Source organism: Vicugna pacos, chromosome 31 (assembly GCF_048564905.1).
Source record: "Vicugna pacos chromosome 31, VicPac4, whole genome shotgun sequence".
NCBI classification, from domain to species: Eukaryota; Metazoa; Chordata; class Mammalia; order Artiodactyla; family Camelidae; genus Vicugna; species Vicugna pacos.
In genome coordinates this window covers 1703036-1716838 of record NC_133017.1, presented here as the reverse complement: position 1 = coordinate 1716838, position 13803 = coordinate 1703036, and the positions used below count along the sequence as shown (strand labels likewise).

At 38.8% G+C, this 13803-nt stretch overlaps 1 long non-coding RNA gene across 1 annotated transcript in view; it reads right to left on the bottom strand.

Annotated features, from left to right (window-relative positions):
• Nucleotides 1–9137: 9137 nt before the first annotated feature.
• Nucleotides 9138–13803, bottom strand: part of LOC140690615 (uncharacterized) — a 38858-nt gene continuing 34192 nt past the window's right edge. Inside the window, exons 2-3 of the long non-coding RNA XR_012065905.1 lie at nucleotides 9582–9693; nucleotides 9138–9372 (exon numbers count right to left, since the gene is read on the bottom strand). This is a non-coding gene — a long non-coding RNA (uncharacterized lncRNA). The remainder of the gene's footprint in view (nucleotides 9373–9581; nucleotides 9694–13803) is intronic.

Below are 13803 nucleotides of genomic sequence, written 5' to 3'. Positions count from 1 at the left end.
AAATTGTAGAAAAATTTTCTTATGTCACTCTCCCAAGCTGAAAACAATAAAAACAAAATAAACAAAACGGTCCTAAATAAATTTGAATGCTTCTATACAGCAAAGTAAACAAAATGAAAAGATGAATTTCCAAATGGGAGAAAACATTAGGAAACAATACAATCAACAAGCGGCTAATTTCAAAAATACACACATCTTTCATACAACTCTATTTCAAAAATCTACAAATACCTCAGCTAGAAAATGAGAAGACAATTCTCTAAAGAAGACACACAGATGACAAACAGGAAAAGAAAAACATGCTCACATTGCTAATCATAATACAAAGGCAACACAAAAATAGAATAATGTTTTACCTCCCAATATTGAGAAGTGATGTCATCCAAATGTCTACAAATAATACAGACTGGGGTGGTTGTGGAGAAATAGGGACTCTCCAACGCTGTTGGTGGGAATGAAAATTGGTGAAACCACTTTGGAAACTGTATGGAAGTTCCTTTAAATAATAAAAATAGACCTATCATTTGACACAGCAATCCCACACCTGGGCGTATAAAACATAAATCCTGAAAGCAAAGAATCCTAGAGTAAAATATAAGAAGTACACTCTGACATTGGACTTAATATGATTCAACATATGTCTCCATGGCAAGGGAAGCAGAAGCTAATCAAATAAAATATGATTGTATCACTCTAAACAGATTTGCACTGCAGAAGAAATGATCAATAAAATGAAAAGTCAACAAACAGAATGGGAGAGTATATTTTCAAGTGATATTTTCCAATCTAGTGTTAATATCCAAAATATATGGCAAACACTGACCCCACAACAATAACAAAAAAGACTCAACAATGCAACTAAAAAAAAGTCCATAGGAACTGAATAGATAGATCTGAATCAATTTTCTGTAGAAAACATATTTGGCTAAATGACACATGAAAATATGTTCAGAGTTATAAATTATTAGGAAAGTCATAAACCAAAAATGAGGCAAGACCTCAAACTTGTCAGAAGGCTCTCATCAAAAGAAAAGAAATAGATGTGGGTGAGATTGTGGAGAGAAAGTACACCATGGAAACTGTTGATAGGATTGCAAAGTATTGTTTCCATTGCATATATACATGAAATTTTCTTCATCCATTTTTCTGTCAAGGGATTTTGGGTTTCTAGGCCCCTGTCTGAAGGCTCTAGAGAATAAGCCCATGGGCTGAACTGATAAACAATCTGTGAGGAATGTCATATATCCAGGCTGGGTAATATATGGCCTACTCTATGTATCAAGGATGGATGGCTTGATAGAATATGCTGGGTAAGATCCTCAATGGAGGACAACCTAAGACAGGCACAGCCGGCTGGATAAGAGATGGCCTACTTAATGAAGTTCCGTGATGAACTTTAAAACAATCCTTGATCATTTAACATCCTGTGTTTACTGCAGGAGAATGGGTACATACACAGCTTAAGATTATTAACATTGTTATAACTTAGATGATATGTGAGGCATTGTGCATGTCCTATATAAACCCTTCTTCTAAGAGTCAATAAACAGAGAACTACTTCACTTCTCTCCACACAGTGTTTGGGTGTATATGATATCGTGTCACTGACAGGGTAAATTTAATTTGTTGGGAGTATCTTTAAAGTATGTTGCATTATATACAATGCTCTTTCCTCACTTATTGAGATGATTATGTGAGTTTTATTTCTCATTCTATTAGTTTGGCATGTCACCTTTATTGATTTGAATATTTTGAAGAATCTTTAAACCCAGGGATAAATCCCTTTAGTCATGTATGTTTATGATACATTAAATGTGTTGTTGAATTCATTTTGCTTGTGATTTTTGAGAATTTTGGCACATATGTTCATCAGGGATAATATTCTATATTTTGCATATAATGTCCTTTCTACCATTTTTATGCAAATAAAGCTGGCATCATAAAACATGTTTGTAATCTTTCACCCCTTTCAAATTCTCAGAAGATTTGGGGAAGAAATGGTGAAATATTGTCTTGAAATGTATGACAGAATTCACCAGTAAAATCGTCTTGTAAATTTTTCTGGTTTGGGAAGTTTGGATTATTGATTTACTCATAAACACTTTTGCTCTATTTAAGTTTCTTATTGCTTCTTGATTCAGCATTGGAAGACATATGTTACTGGATATTTGTCTTTTGTTCTAAGTCATTGAAATCGTTGGCTTGTGTTAATTTCTAATGAAGCTTTGCATCTCTATAACATCAGTGGTAAAATCTTCTCTTTTATTTATAATTTTATTTGAGTCTTTATTTCCTTAGCCAACCTAAAATTTGTCCGATTTATGTTTAAAAGAAACAGACTTAGGTTTTTTTTTATCTTTTCAAATGTTTCTCTTGTTAATTTCCTTACTCACATTCATTCAATTTTCTTCTTTATTCTTTCTGTTTTCTCCTAGATTCTTGAAGTTAAAAGTTAAGTAGTGTGAATCTTTGTATATCATTTACTACTAAATAGTTTTTATTTAGATATTATTTATTTAGTTAGTTAGTTAGTTACTTAGTTAGTTAGTTAGGTATATATTTACATATTTATTCATCATTGAAATACTGCCATTTACTATGTGTCAATCTGTGATGTATAGCACTGTGTTCCCGTACATGCATACATTTGTGGGCCTATTAAATGATTCTTCAAGATATGTAACTTACTGCCCTGTGTCATACACAAGAAATTTTGAAAAAATCTATTTTTATATATAGTGAATAACATTTATAAATCTACAGCTCCCAAATATATCCTCTCACAGCCCCTTTCCACAGTAATCATAAAATTGTTTAGTAGATCTGCGAGTGTGCTTCAGTTTTGTAGATGAAATCATTGTGTTCTCATCCAATTTTTTTTAAGGATCCACATGATTCATGTCATGTATTATTTTTCTTTCTCTTTCTGGCTTACTTCAATTAGAATGACACTTATTGGGGACATACATTTTGCTGCAAATGTCATTGTTTTATCATTTTTTATTGCAGAATATTTTTCCATTGTGTAAATACGGCATAACTTCTGAATACTGTCATCTGTTGTTGGACAATTAGGTTACTTCCATGTCGTGGTTGTTGTATATAGCTAAGAACATTGGGGTGCAGGTGTCTTTATGAATTAGAATTCTCTTTGATACATACCCAGAAGTGGGATTGTTGGATCATACGTTAAGTCTATTTTTATTCTTTTGAGGAATCCCCACCCTGGTTTCCACAATGACTGCACCAAACTGCATTCCTTCCATCAGTGTAGGAGGGTTCCCTTTCTCCACAGCTTCCGCAGCATTTATTGCTTGTGGATTTTTGAATGATGGCCGTTGTGACTATTGTGAGGTGATACTTCATTATAGTTTAAAGTTGCCCTTCTGTGATAATGACAGTGAGCAATTTTTTTTTCATATATCTGTGTGGCATGTGTATATCTCTATTGGAGAATTGCTTGTTTAGGGCTTCTGCCCATTGTCAGATTGGGTCTCTTGTTTTTTTTTATTATAATTAGGTTGTATGAAGTCTTATATTTTGGATATTAAGGCTTTGTCAGTTGCATCATTTCTAAAAATTTTCTTTAATCCTGTAGGTTTTCATTTTGCTTTGTTTATGGTTCCCTTTGCTGTGCAAAAGCTTATAAGTTTAATTAGGTACCATTAATTAATTTTGCTCTTACATCCATTACCTGGGTAGGCTGTTCTAGGATATCATTGCTGAGATTTATCTCAGAGTATTTTACCTATGTTTTCTTCTAGGAGATTTTCTGTGTCTTGCCTTACATTTAAGCCTTCAAGCCATTTTGAGTTTATTCTTGTGTATGGAGTGAAGGAGTGTTCTAAATCCATTGCTCTGATGCTGCTATCCAGTTTTCCCAACACCAGTTGGTGAAGAGATTGTCTTTTCTCTGTTATATTCTTGGCTACTCTGTCAAAGATTACTTGAACATAGGCCTTTAGATTTATTCCTGGGCTCTCTATTCTGTTCCATTGGTCCAAATACCTGTTCCTGTACGAATATCTTGTCATTTTGATTACTGTAGCTCTGCAACAGTGTAAGGAGACCTGGTGGTTTATTCCTCCATCCCCTTTCTTTTTCTTTAATAGTGCTTTGGAAATTATGGATCATTTATGACTCTATGTAAATCTTAGCATCATTTGTTTCAGTCCTTAAAAGAAATATTTTGCATAATTTGATAGGAAATCACAATAAGTCTGTGGATTGCCTTGTGCATTGTGACCATTTTAACCATATTGTTTATTCCATTACAAGACCATTGGGTATCTTTTCAATTCTTCAAATGTTTTTTGATTTCCTCAATCAATGTTTTCTAGTTCTCCATGTATAATTAATTCACTTCTCTGGTCATATTTATTCTTAAGCACTTTATTATTTTCATTGCAGTTATTAAAGTGGTTGTTTCTAGAGTTTTTTTTCCTGTTGATTCAATGATAGTGTAAAGAAATGCAATTGGTATTTGTACTTTACTCTGGGTACATTGCCCAGTTCATTTTTTAGCCTAAGTAATTTTTTGTGAAGCTTTTATATTTTTCTATATATAGTGTCATGTGTGCATATGGTGAAAATTTACCTCTTCTTTGCCAGTCTGAACATTTAAATTCTTTTTCTTGCCTGATCGTTGTGGCTAGGAATTCCAAGACAATATTGAATTGAAATTGTGAGAATGGGCAACCTTGTCTTGTCTAAGGATTTTGTGGGAAGGTTTCAGATTTCCACAATTGAGTATTTTGCTGGATATATTTGTCATAATTAGCTTTTATTATGTTGAGATGTGGTCCCTCAATTCCCACTGTGATAAGAACTTTTATTGCAAATAGGTGTTAAATTTTATCAAATGCTTTCTCTGCATCTACTGAGATGATCATGTGGTTTTTTGTCCTCTCTGTTGTTGATATGGTGTATCACAATTGATTGATTGATTTATGTATGATAAACCATCCTTTGTTCCTGGGATGAAACTAACATGACTATGGTGTATAATCTTTTTTACCTGCTGTTGGATTCTGTTTGTAATAATTTCTTAAGGACATTTGCATTTATGTTAATCAATGATATTTGCCTATAGATTTCCCTTGGGGTACTGTCTTTGTCTGGTTTTGGTATCAGATTGAAGTTGGCCTTACAGTGTGAGTTTGGGAGTACTCTCTTTATATTAATCATTTGGAAAAGTTTGAGGAGGACAGATATGTATTATTTTTTGTATGTTTGCTCAAATTCCGAAGTGAAGCTATTTGGGTCTGATTTTGTATACAGAGATTTTTTATTTTATTGATAATTCTATTCGATTTCTGGTGATCAGTCTGTTCAAATGGTTAATTACTTCTTGATGCAATATAGGTGGGCTGAATATTTCCAAAAACTTCTCCATTATTTCCTGGTTATCCAGTCTGTTTCCAAACATTTGCTCATGGTATTCAATTATGATATTATGCAAATTTGTTGTACACATTTCAGTTTCTCCATTTCATTTCTTATGTTAATTGTGTTCTCTCTCTTTTCTTGTTGGTGGGTCTGTCCAGAGTTTTGTCAATTTTGTTTGCTATTTCAAAAAAGTTTGATTGATTTTTTCTATTTTTTAATCTGTATTTCAATTCTTTCTACCTAGATCTTTCTTATTTCCCACTTTCTGCTGACTTGTGGTGTTTTTACTAATCTTTACATGATTAGATTACATAGAATGTAAGATTATTTATTTGTAATTCCTTTTATACATTGAAGAGGGCCGTGTCAATTTGAACTTCCTCCTTAAGCCTAATTTAACTGTATTCCATAGACTTTGTGTAGTGTTTTGTCATATTTGTCAAGATATTTTTTAATTTCTTCTTTTAATTCATCACCTCCCCCACTTGGTATAGAATCACATTTTTTAATGTAGATGCTTTCATATTTTCTCACTGTTACTCAGTGGTTGAATTCAAGTTTCATGGTATTATACTCAGAAAAGTTGCTTAAAATAATTTTTATCTTCTTAAATTTATAGAGGCTTCTTCTTTGCCTGAGCAGATAATCATTCTTAGAAAATGTACCATGTGCACAGGAAAAGAATGTATATTCTGTTTTGGGGAGAAGTACTGCTACATTCATAACCTGGGCTGGGATTATGGTTTGGTTTGAGGCACAGGATGCGCAACAGCTCTGTGGTTGCCTTCGTGCACCCGTGCCACAAGCATGAGAGGACAAGGAAGAGTGGTCCAAGTCCACAGCATGAGAAGATGAAGCATTTCCTTCAGCACTATCTCCCAAAAGCAGATGATAAATTTTGGTTGGCACTGGCATGGTACAGCACCAAAGACACCAAGGTCGGTCTGCAGGATCATTCCAGAAGACCCTGATGTATAACATCCACTGGTATGTTTCCACTGGTGTTTCTGTAGACAGACAAGCTCTGGGAAGAAATAGTTTCATTGGGAACTTCCAATGGCACTAGAGAGCACAAGTGCACTCTCAGTTTGCTGTTTTGGAAACACTCCAAATTGACATAGAGCAGAATGCAGAGCTGAGAAATTTTAGAAGCATCATTTCCACAAGAGGAAGTGTCCTGTGCACTTTCCCCTTTGCGAGATAAGCATAATCAAAATGAGGTTATGCTAATCGAAATACTACGGGGTGTTCATCACAACTAAGGCAACACCAGCAATTGGAGATATACCAGACAACACACACAGGAACAGGACATGGCATCAATGTCTAGGAGAAATTGTCCTCACAGAAATCCCATGGAATTGCGTAGAAACCAAGAGTCTAAAATTTTCACTTAACAAAGCCCTAGAAATCTACATTAGATACCTGATTTTACCTGACCAGTAGAGATGAAGAAGTACAGTAAAAGAAACAGGAAGTACCATTTTCAGTTCAAAACGGATTGAAGGCCCAAAAGATAAGCTTTCAAACAACTAGACTGCAAAATGCTATCCAGAGCAAGTATTGAAAACGGAGGTGAGGGAAACACTGAAGAACAACAGTGTCTCAGAATCACAAAAGGCAGAATACCAGAAAAGGGGAAGAGAAAGTCTAAAGACGAGCCAAATAATATCAGAAAACTCAATGGATGAGATAATATCAGGGCTAAAATTCAGTCCTAAGCAAACTAGATAATGCAGAGGGACGCGTGAATGACTGTGAAGACAGAGGAACAGAAATCACTCGGTCAGAAGCAGAATAAGGAAAGCAAGTGCAAACCAATGAAAATATTGCTGTTGAATCCTGGGGTAAGACAAGGCATGAAAGACTAGGATTCATAAGAGTCCCAAATGGAAAACAAGAGATAAAGGAACAAAAAATATCTGAAAAGATATCTGTAGAAAAATCTGACTGAAACTTGCTGAAAGCGAGGAAAGAATCATCTATGCAAATTCAGGAAGTACACAGCGTCCAAAGGAGGTGGAATCCCAACAGACCTCCCAGCAGTTGTGTGACTCAAATCAACAAAGTTCATGAGCATCCCAGTGACTTAAAATGCTCCTGGAGGAAAGAAACATAGTCACCAGAGAACTTCCAGAGGGGTTTCAGCTGATATCTCGGCAGCAGTCGTGCAGGACAGGGAGGAGTGCCAGGACATAGGCCATATCCTGAAAGGGAAAATGCTGCCATCTAGGGTAGTCTATGCCACATGACTGCCATTTCTAATAACGGCAGAGCTAGAGAATTCCACAGACCGGCAAATCTTAAAAGAATTCAGCAGTTAGAAACTTATCCTAAAAGAAAGGTTGAGAAATCTACCCTGAATAGAAGAAGAGCAAGATTAACTGGAAAGAAGAAAAGCATTATTGGAAATGCAAGAAGAGCATGAGTTCCAAAGAAGAAACTAGAAGAAGGCCAGGAGGACATCAAAACCCGAGTATGGAGAGGGAAGCAGGAAATCATATGTGATTGGAAGCACTATATTAAGAGAATCAGCTTATGTTGATTCTCTGAAGTGAATGGAGTGATGCATAGTCTGATGCGTCTGCAAAACAAACGGGAAGCAGACAAACAAATAATCAAACAAACAAACAAACTAGCATCAAAAGCGTACGGTTGGCTGACATGTAACAAGGGAACCAAGAATATTCAAAAGAAAATACCCAAGGTGAAGTCAAGGATCATTCAACACTCATCGACCCTGTATTGCGGCTTGCATGTATTCAACACACTTGTTTTTGGAATTCAGAAGCGTGCATTTATATTCGTAAATATTGATTTCTAAGAGAAAATCGTGACTTAAATCAAATGACGATTTGGAATAAAATGGATTCATAGTTTGTGATATAGACTTGCAAGTATTTCAACAGAATGAATGAATGCCATATTTTACCCTACGTCGAGAAGAAATGGAATTAGCCAATGACAAAGAAAATTAGCTGTGCAAAAGTGTACTAAGAGCAAAAGACACAGACAGTGAAGTGCACTATAGGATTGGTTTAATTCCTAGAAATTTCAGACCCCATGAAACAAATGGTTCCATGTCCTGAAAGTGCGGAAGTTTCAGCAGAAATCAAATGATAGATATGCATTCTGGGTGTATGGATATCATAGGAAAATAAGTTTCCTTTAGTGAGTCTCTGTGTACTGTGAATTGTTAGAAAGTTTAAAGGCATGTGAAAACATCAACTAAAAATGGACACACTTCCCTCCGTTTGTGCTGTGAATACAGAAACGAACAAAAGGAATGAGGGAAGAAAAAAGGCCCATGGGATGCTAGTGGGGAGATTCACGTTTACCTTAGGAACCACTCGTTGGATGCAGCCATTCAACCAACAATGACAAGATGCAGCAATCATTGGGGATGGCAATTACTGGTTGATTTCCAGGTGGAATGTTGGTGTGTAACACAAGGCTTGTTGTGAATGGTGGATCCTAGGTAAACGGGCAGAGATCTGTGGGTGGATCAGTGTGATGGAGGGGCTGGAAACCTGTGTGGAGCTTGACTTAGGTCTTTGGACCGGGAAACTGTGTAAGTTCGAGATACTGCTGCTGCCCAAAGACCTGAGTTCACGGGTCAGTTTCCAGAACCTGAAAGGGCAGACAGTGGAAGATCTGCCTGTCATCAGCTTACTGGTGAGGCTGTGAGGTTCTTTCAGACTTGCTCAGTCAGGGTGGAGTCGACTTTATGGGAGACACCAGGAGAAGCTGGCCAAAAAGCTGGCTGCACGGATTGAGGAGAGATGCGAACACATTGATGAGAGACGTTCTGCTACAATGGAGAATACTGGCCTGGAGACAGCTGTAGAGGATGCCAGGCTCGCAAGACATTCATGAGACATATTGAACCTCGCTGATACTGGCAGAAACATACGGAGTGCCAACGTGGACTTGAGGAAGTTCCTCGATTCTCTGCTCCAAGTACGGGTCCAAGATCCCTGACGTCTAAAAGAGAAGAGATGGCAGAGATGATCAAAACGCTCATGTTCTTGGAAGAGGTCGTGAGTATCCACACGTCCCAAGGGGCATTTCCAAGCCACTCAGACCAAAATGCACCAAGCCCAGGTAAGCCTTTTTCCCAGGTTTGGGCCTAGCTATCAAGCACTTGCTCTTCCCTCCCCTCCACTCAGGCATCCACTTGGAAGGATCAGTACCTGAGCTGCAATGAAGCCAGTACGAGAAGAGCAAGCCCCTCCTAGGATCAGAGTTCCTCCAGCTTCACACTCTGTGAACTACAGTGAACTCCTAAAGGTCAAAGAGTCTCGACTGAAATAGATAGGAATTGAATACTTAGCTCACACAAAGAAACGTTGGCCTTCCGCTAGATTCAGAAAATGCTGGGTTTATGTCTTCTCTGGGGTGAAGGGAGTGTGGTAAGTGAGGGGAATTTTTGACTGAACTTGTATATGTATTAGGCCTCAGTTTTTCAAGAAAGTATAGGTAAATAGTATAAGTCAGATAGTGAACTGAACCGTAAAAGTCGCCAATGACATTAAAGACACAGCTTTTGTGGACCATCTTTCACTTGATTCAAGCCCCCGTGGGCACTATATCATGGGGTTGTAGACTTGGTTGCCTTAAATTGCTTTACCCAACATGATTGGACGATTAAGCGTTCTCATCACTGATAGAAGAACACCTGGTTCTCAATAGCCTAGCATAGCTGCAGCAGGGTTCTCATAGCTATAATGCCTCTAGGTGATTTTGGATTTAATCCTAAATGTATATATTTGGTTTGTTTTCTCCTGTATTTTCCTAGAGAGGGATGTTAGCCCTTGAAATGCCAACATTGGCCAGTAGGTGTCATTGGGAGTAAAGGGCACCACATGCACAAGTGAATCCAAGGTTGGGGGTTATTTCATGTTTCCAATAGGTATTTCATGGTTCCTGTTGGTTTCGGAGGCTTCAACAGTAAAGAGCTGACATGAGCCCTTTAACAGTTTGGACTGCTAGTTTGCATTCTATCTGTCTATGTTTTCCTGAGAGCTGACAATATGTTACCAAAATTGACAAGTCTGGCTTCTAGGTCGATTTAGTATGTTTCAAAAACTAACTTCATTTTCGTATAACTCCCAAAACATGTAAATCAATTCTATTAAACTTTTTAAAGACTGCAAATGGGATATCAAAACAATGTCAAAACTGGAGTCTTCGGACAATCCCTCCCGCCACGGCTGTATAGAAACCAAGAGCTTAACAAAAATCACATTTCTGTGAAATGTATCTGGAAAGTGTTGATTCATCGACGCCCAGTTGGCAGAGGATCAGGGCAAACTGCGCTCACTCGCTCCCATGTACACAGCAATGGAAACATACACACACCCAGCCCTTGGTACAGGACACTAGCCGAAGAGAGGTCTGTTACTTCCAAAGACAGGATGAGGCCTCAGAATACCTGGAAGCAGGAGAAGGAAAATCAGGGAATGGAAGCCAGTGCAGGGTCTGACCCCTGGTGATGGAGCAGCAAAGGTGAAACTCTGTTTAACTTGGACGCACACTCTCAAGCAGACAGGAGACGTGGGATTGAAGGTGATGCGCTGAGTGTTAGAAGAGTGCACAGCAGATGCTTGGCTGACAGAACTCAAAGAAACCAGCGCAAAATATCCCCACAGTTGATTCTGAGACCAAGATCCGAGCTGCCAAATTTGAGGCAGCAGAGGCAGCGGTCAGTGAGGGATAGGGCTACGGATGATGGCACACGCTGAATCTCAGGGATCTGGAGTGCGTTGTGGGATGTGGTGGGTCCTATCAAGAGAGAAAGACCGACCTGTGACCCCAATGATAAAGCAACCACACTGGCGAACGTGGTTGAGAGTATCGATAGGTCCCATGGCCACACCCAGTGCATCTGCAGGACCAGGGACCAATTTGGCATGTTGCCAATAGGGCACGTGTGGGGCTGAATCAGAGATATCATGCATCTGGTCTGAGGGATCCAGGGGGCCTTGGGTTTGAAATCAGAATGTAAAGCCTTAGGATCTGCTACTTTCATAACCTGGGCTGGGATTATGGATTGTTTTGAGGCACAGGATGCGCAACATCTCTGTGGTTGCCTTCGTGCACCCGTGTCACAAGGATGAGAGGACAAAGAAGAGTGGTCCTAGTCCACAGCGTGAGAAGTGGGAGCATATCCTTCAGCATTATCTCCCAAAAGCGGATGCTACATTTTGGATGGCACCGACACATTACGGCACCGAGGACACCAAGGTCGGTCTGCGGGATGATTCCAGCAGGCCCTGATGTGTGACATCCATAGATATGCTTCCACTGCTGTTTCTGTAGACACAGAAGTTTTGGGAAGAACTGGTTTCATTGGGAAATTCCCGTGGCACTACAAAGCACAAGCGCACTCTCAGTTTGCTGTTTTGGAAACACTCCAAATTGACAGAGAGCAGAATGCACAGCTGAGAAACTTTAGAAGCCTCATTTCCACAAGAGGAAGTGTCCTGTGCACTTTCACCTTTGCGAGATATGCGTAATCAAAATGAGGTTATGCTAATCGAAATACTACGGGGTGTTCATCACAACTAAGGCAACACCAGCAATTGGAGATATGCCAGACAACACACACAGGAACAGGACATGGCATCAATGTCTAGGAGAATTTGTCCTCACAGAAATCCCATGGAATTGCATAGAGCCAATGGTCTGAAATTTTAACTTAACAAAGCCCTAGAAATTTACATTAGATACCTGATATTACCTGACCAGGAGATATGAAGAAGTACAGTAAAAAAATAGGATGTACCATATTCAGTTCCAAAGAGATTGAAGGCCCAAAAGATAAGCTTTCAAACAACTAGACTGCAAAACGCTATCCAGAGAAAGTATTGAAAACGGAGGTGAGGGAAACAGTGAAGAAAAACAGTGTTTCAGAATCACAAAAGGCAGAATACTAGAAAAGGGGAAGAGAAAGTCAAACGATGAGCCAAATAATATCAGAAAACTCAATGTATGTGATAATATCAGGGCTAAACTTCAGTCCTAAGCAGACTAGATAATGCAGAGGGACGCGTGAATGACTGTGAAGACAGGGGAACAGAAATCCCTCGGTCAGAAGCAGACATAGGAAAGCAAGTGCAAACCAAAGTAAATATTGCTGTTGAATCCTGGGGTAAGACAAGGCATGAAAGACTAGGATTCATAAGAGTCCCAGATGGAAAAGAAAGAGATAAAGAAACAAAAAATGTCTGAAAAGTTATCTGCAGAAAAATCAGACTGAAACATGCTGAAAGCCAAGAAAGAATCATCTATGCGAATTCAGGAATTACACAGCGTCCAAAGGAGGTGGAATACCAATAGACCTAGCAGCAGCTGTTTGATTCAAATCAACAAAGTTCATGAGCATCCCAGTGACTTAAAATGCGCCTGGAGGAAAGCAACATAGTCACAAGAGAACCTCCAGAGGGGTTCCAGCTGATATCTCGGCAGCAATCGTGCAGGACAGGGAGGAGTACCAGGAAATAGACAATATCCTGAATGGCCAAATGCTGCCATCTAGGGAAGCCTATGCCACATGACCGCTGTTTCTAATAACGGCAGAGCTAGAGAATTCCACAGACCGGCAAATCTTAAAAGATTTCAGCAGTTCAAAACTTCTTCTAAAAGGAAGGTTGAGAATACTCCCCTGAATAGAAAAGCAGCAAGATGAAATGGAAAGAAGAAAACCATTATTGGAAATGCAAGATGAGAATGAGTGGCAAAGAAGAAACAAGAACAAGGCAAGGAGGACATCAAAACCCTAAAGATGGGGGAGGGAAGCAGGAAATCATAGGTGATTGGAAGCACTATCTTAAGTGAATCAGCATATATGACTCTCTGTTTGAAGCGAACGGAGAGATGCATGGCCTGACGTGTTTGCCAAACAAACGAGAAGCAGACCAACAAAGAATCCAACAAAAAAACTAGCACCAAAAGGGTACGGTTGGCTGACATATACCAAGGGAACCATGATTATTCAAAAGAAAATACTCAAGGTGATGTCAAGGATCATTCAGAACGCATCGACACAGTATCGCGGCTTGCATGTACTCAGCACACTTGTATTCGCAAATCAGAGGCATGAATTTATATTCATAAGTATTGATTCAAAAGGGCATACCGTGACCTAACCCAAATGCCGATTTGGAGTCCAGTGGATTCCTAGTCCTTGATATAGACTTGCAAGTCTTCCAACAGGATGAATGAATGCCATATTGTACCCTACGTGGAGAAGAAATGGCATAAGCCTATAACAAAGACAAGTAGCTCTGCAAAAGTGATCTAAGTGCAAAAGAGACAGACAGTAAAATGCACATTGCGGTTGGTTTCATTTCTAGGAATTTCAGCCCCCATGGAACCAATGGATCCGTGTCCTGAGAGTGCGGGTTTTTCAAC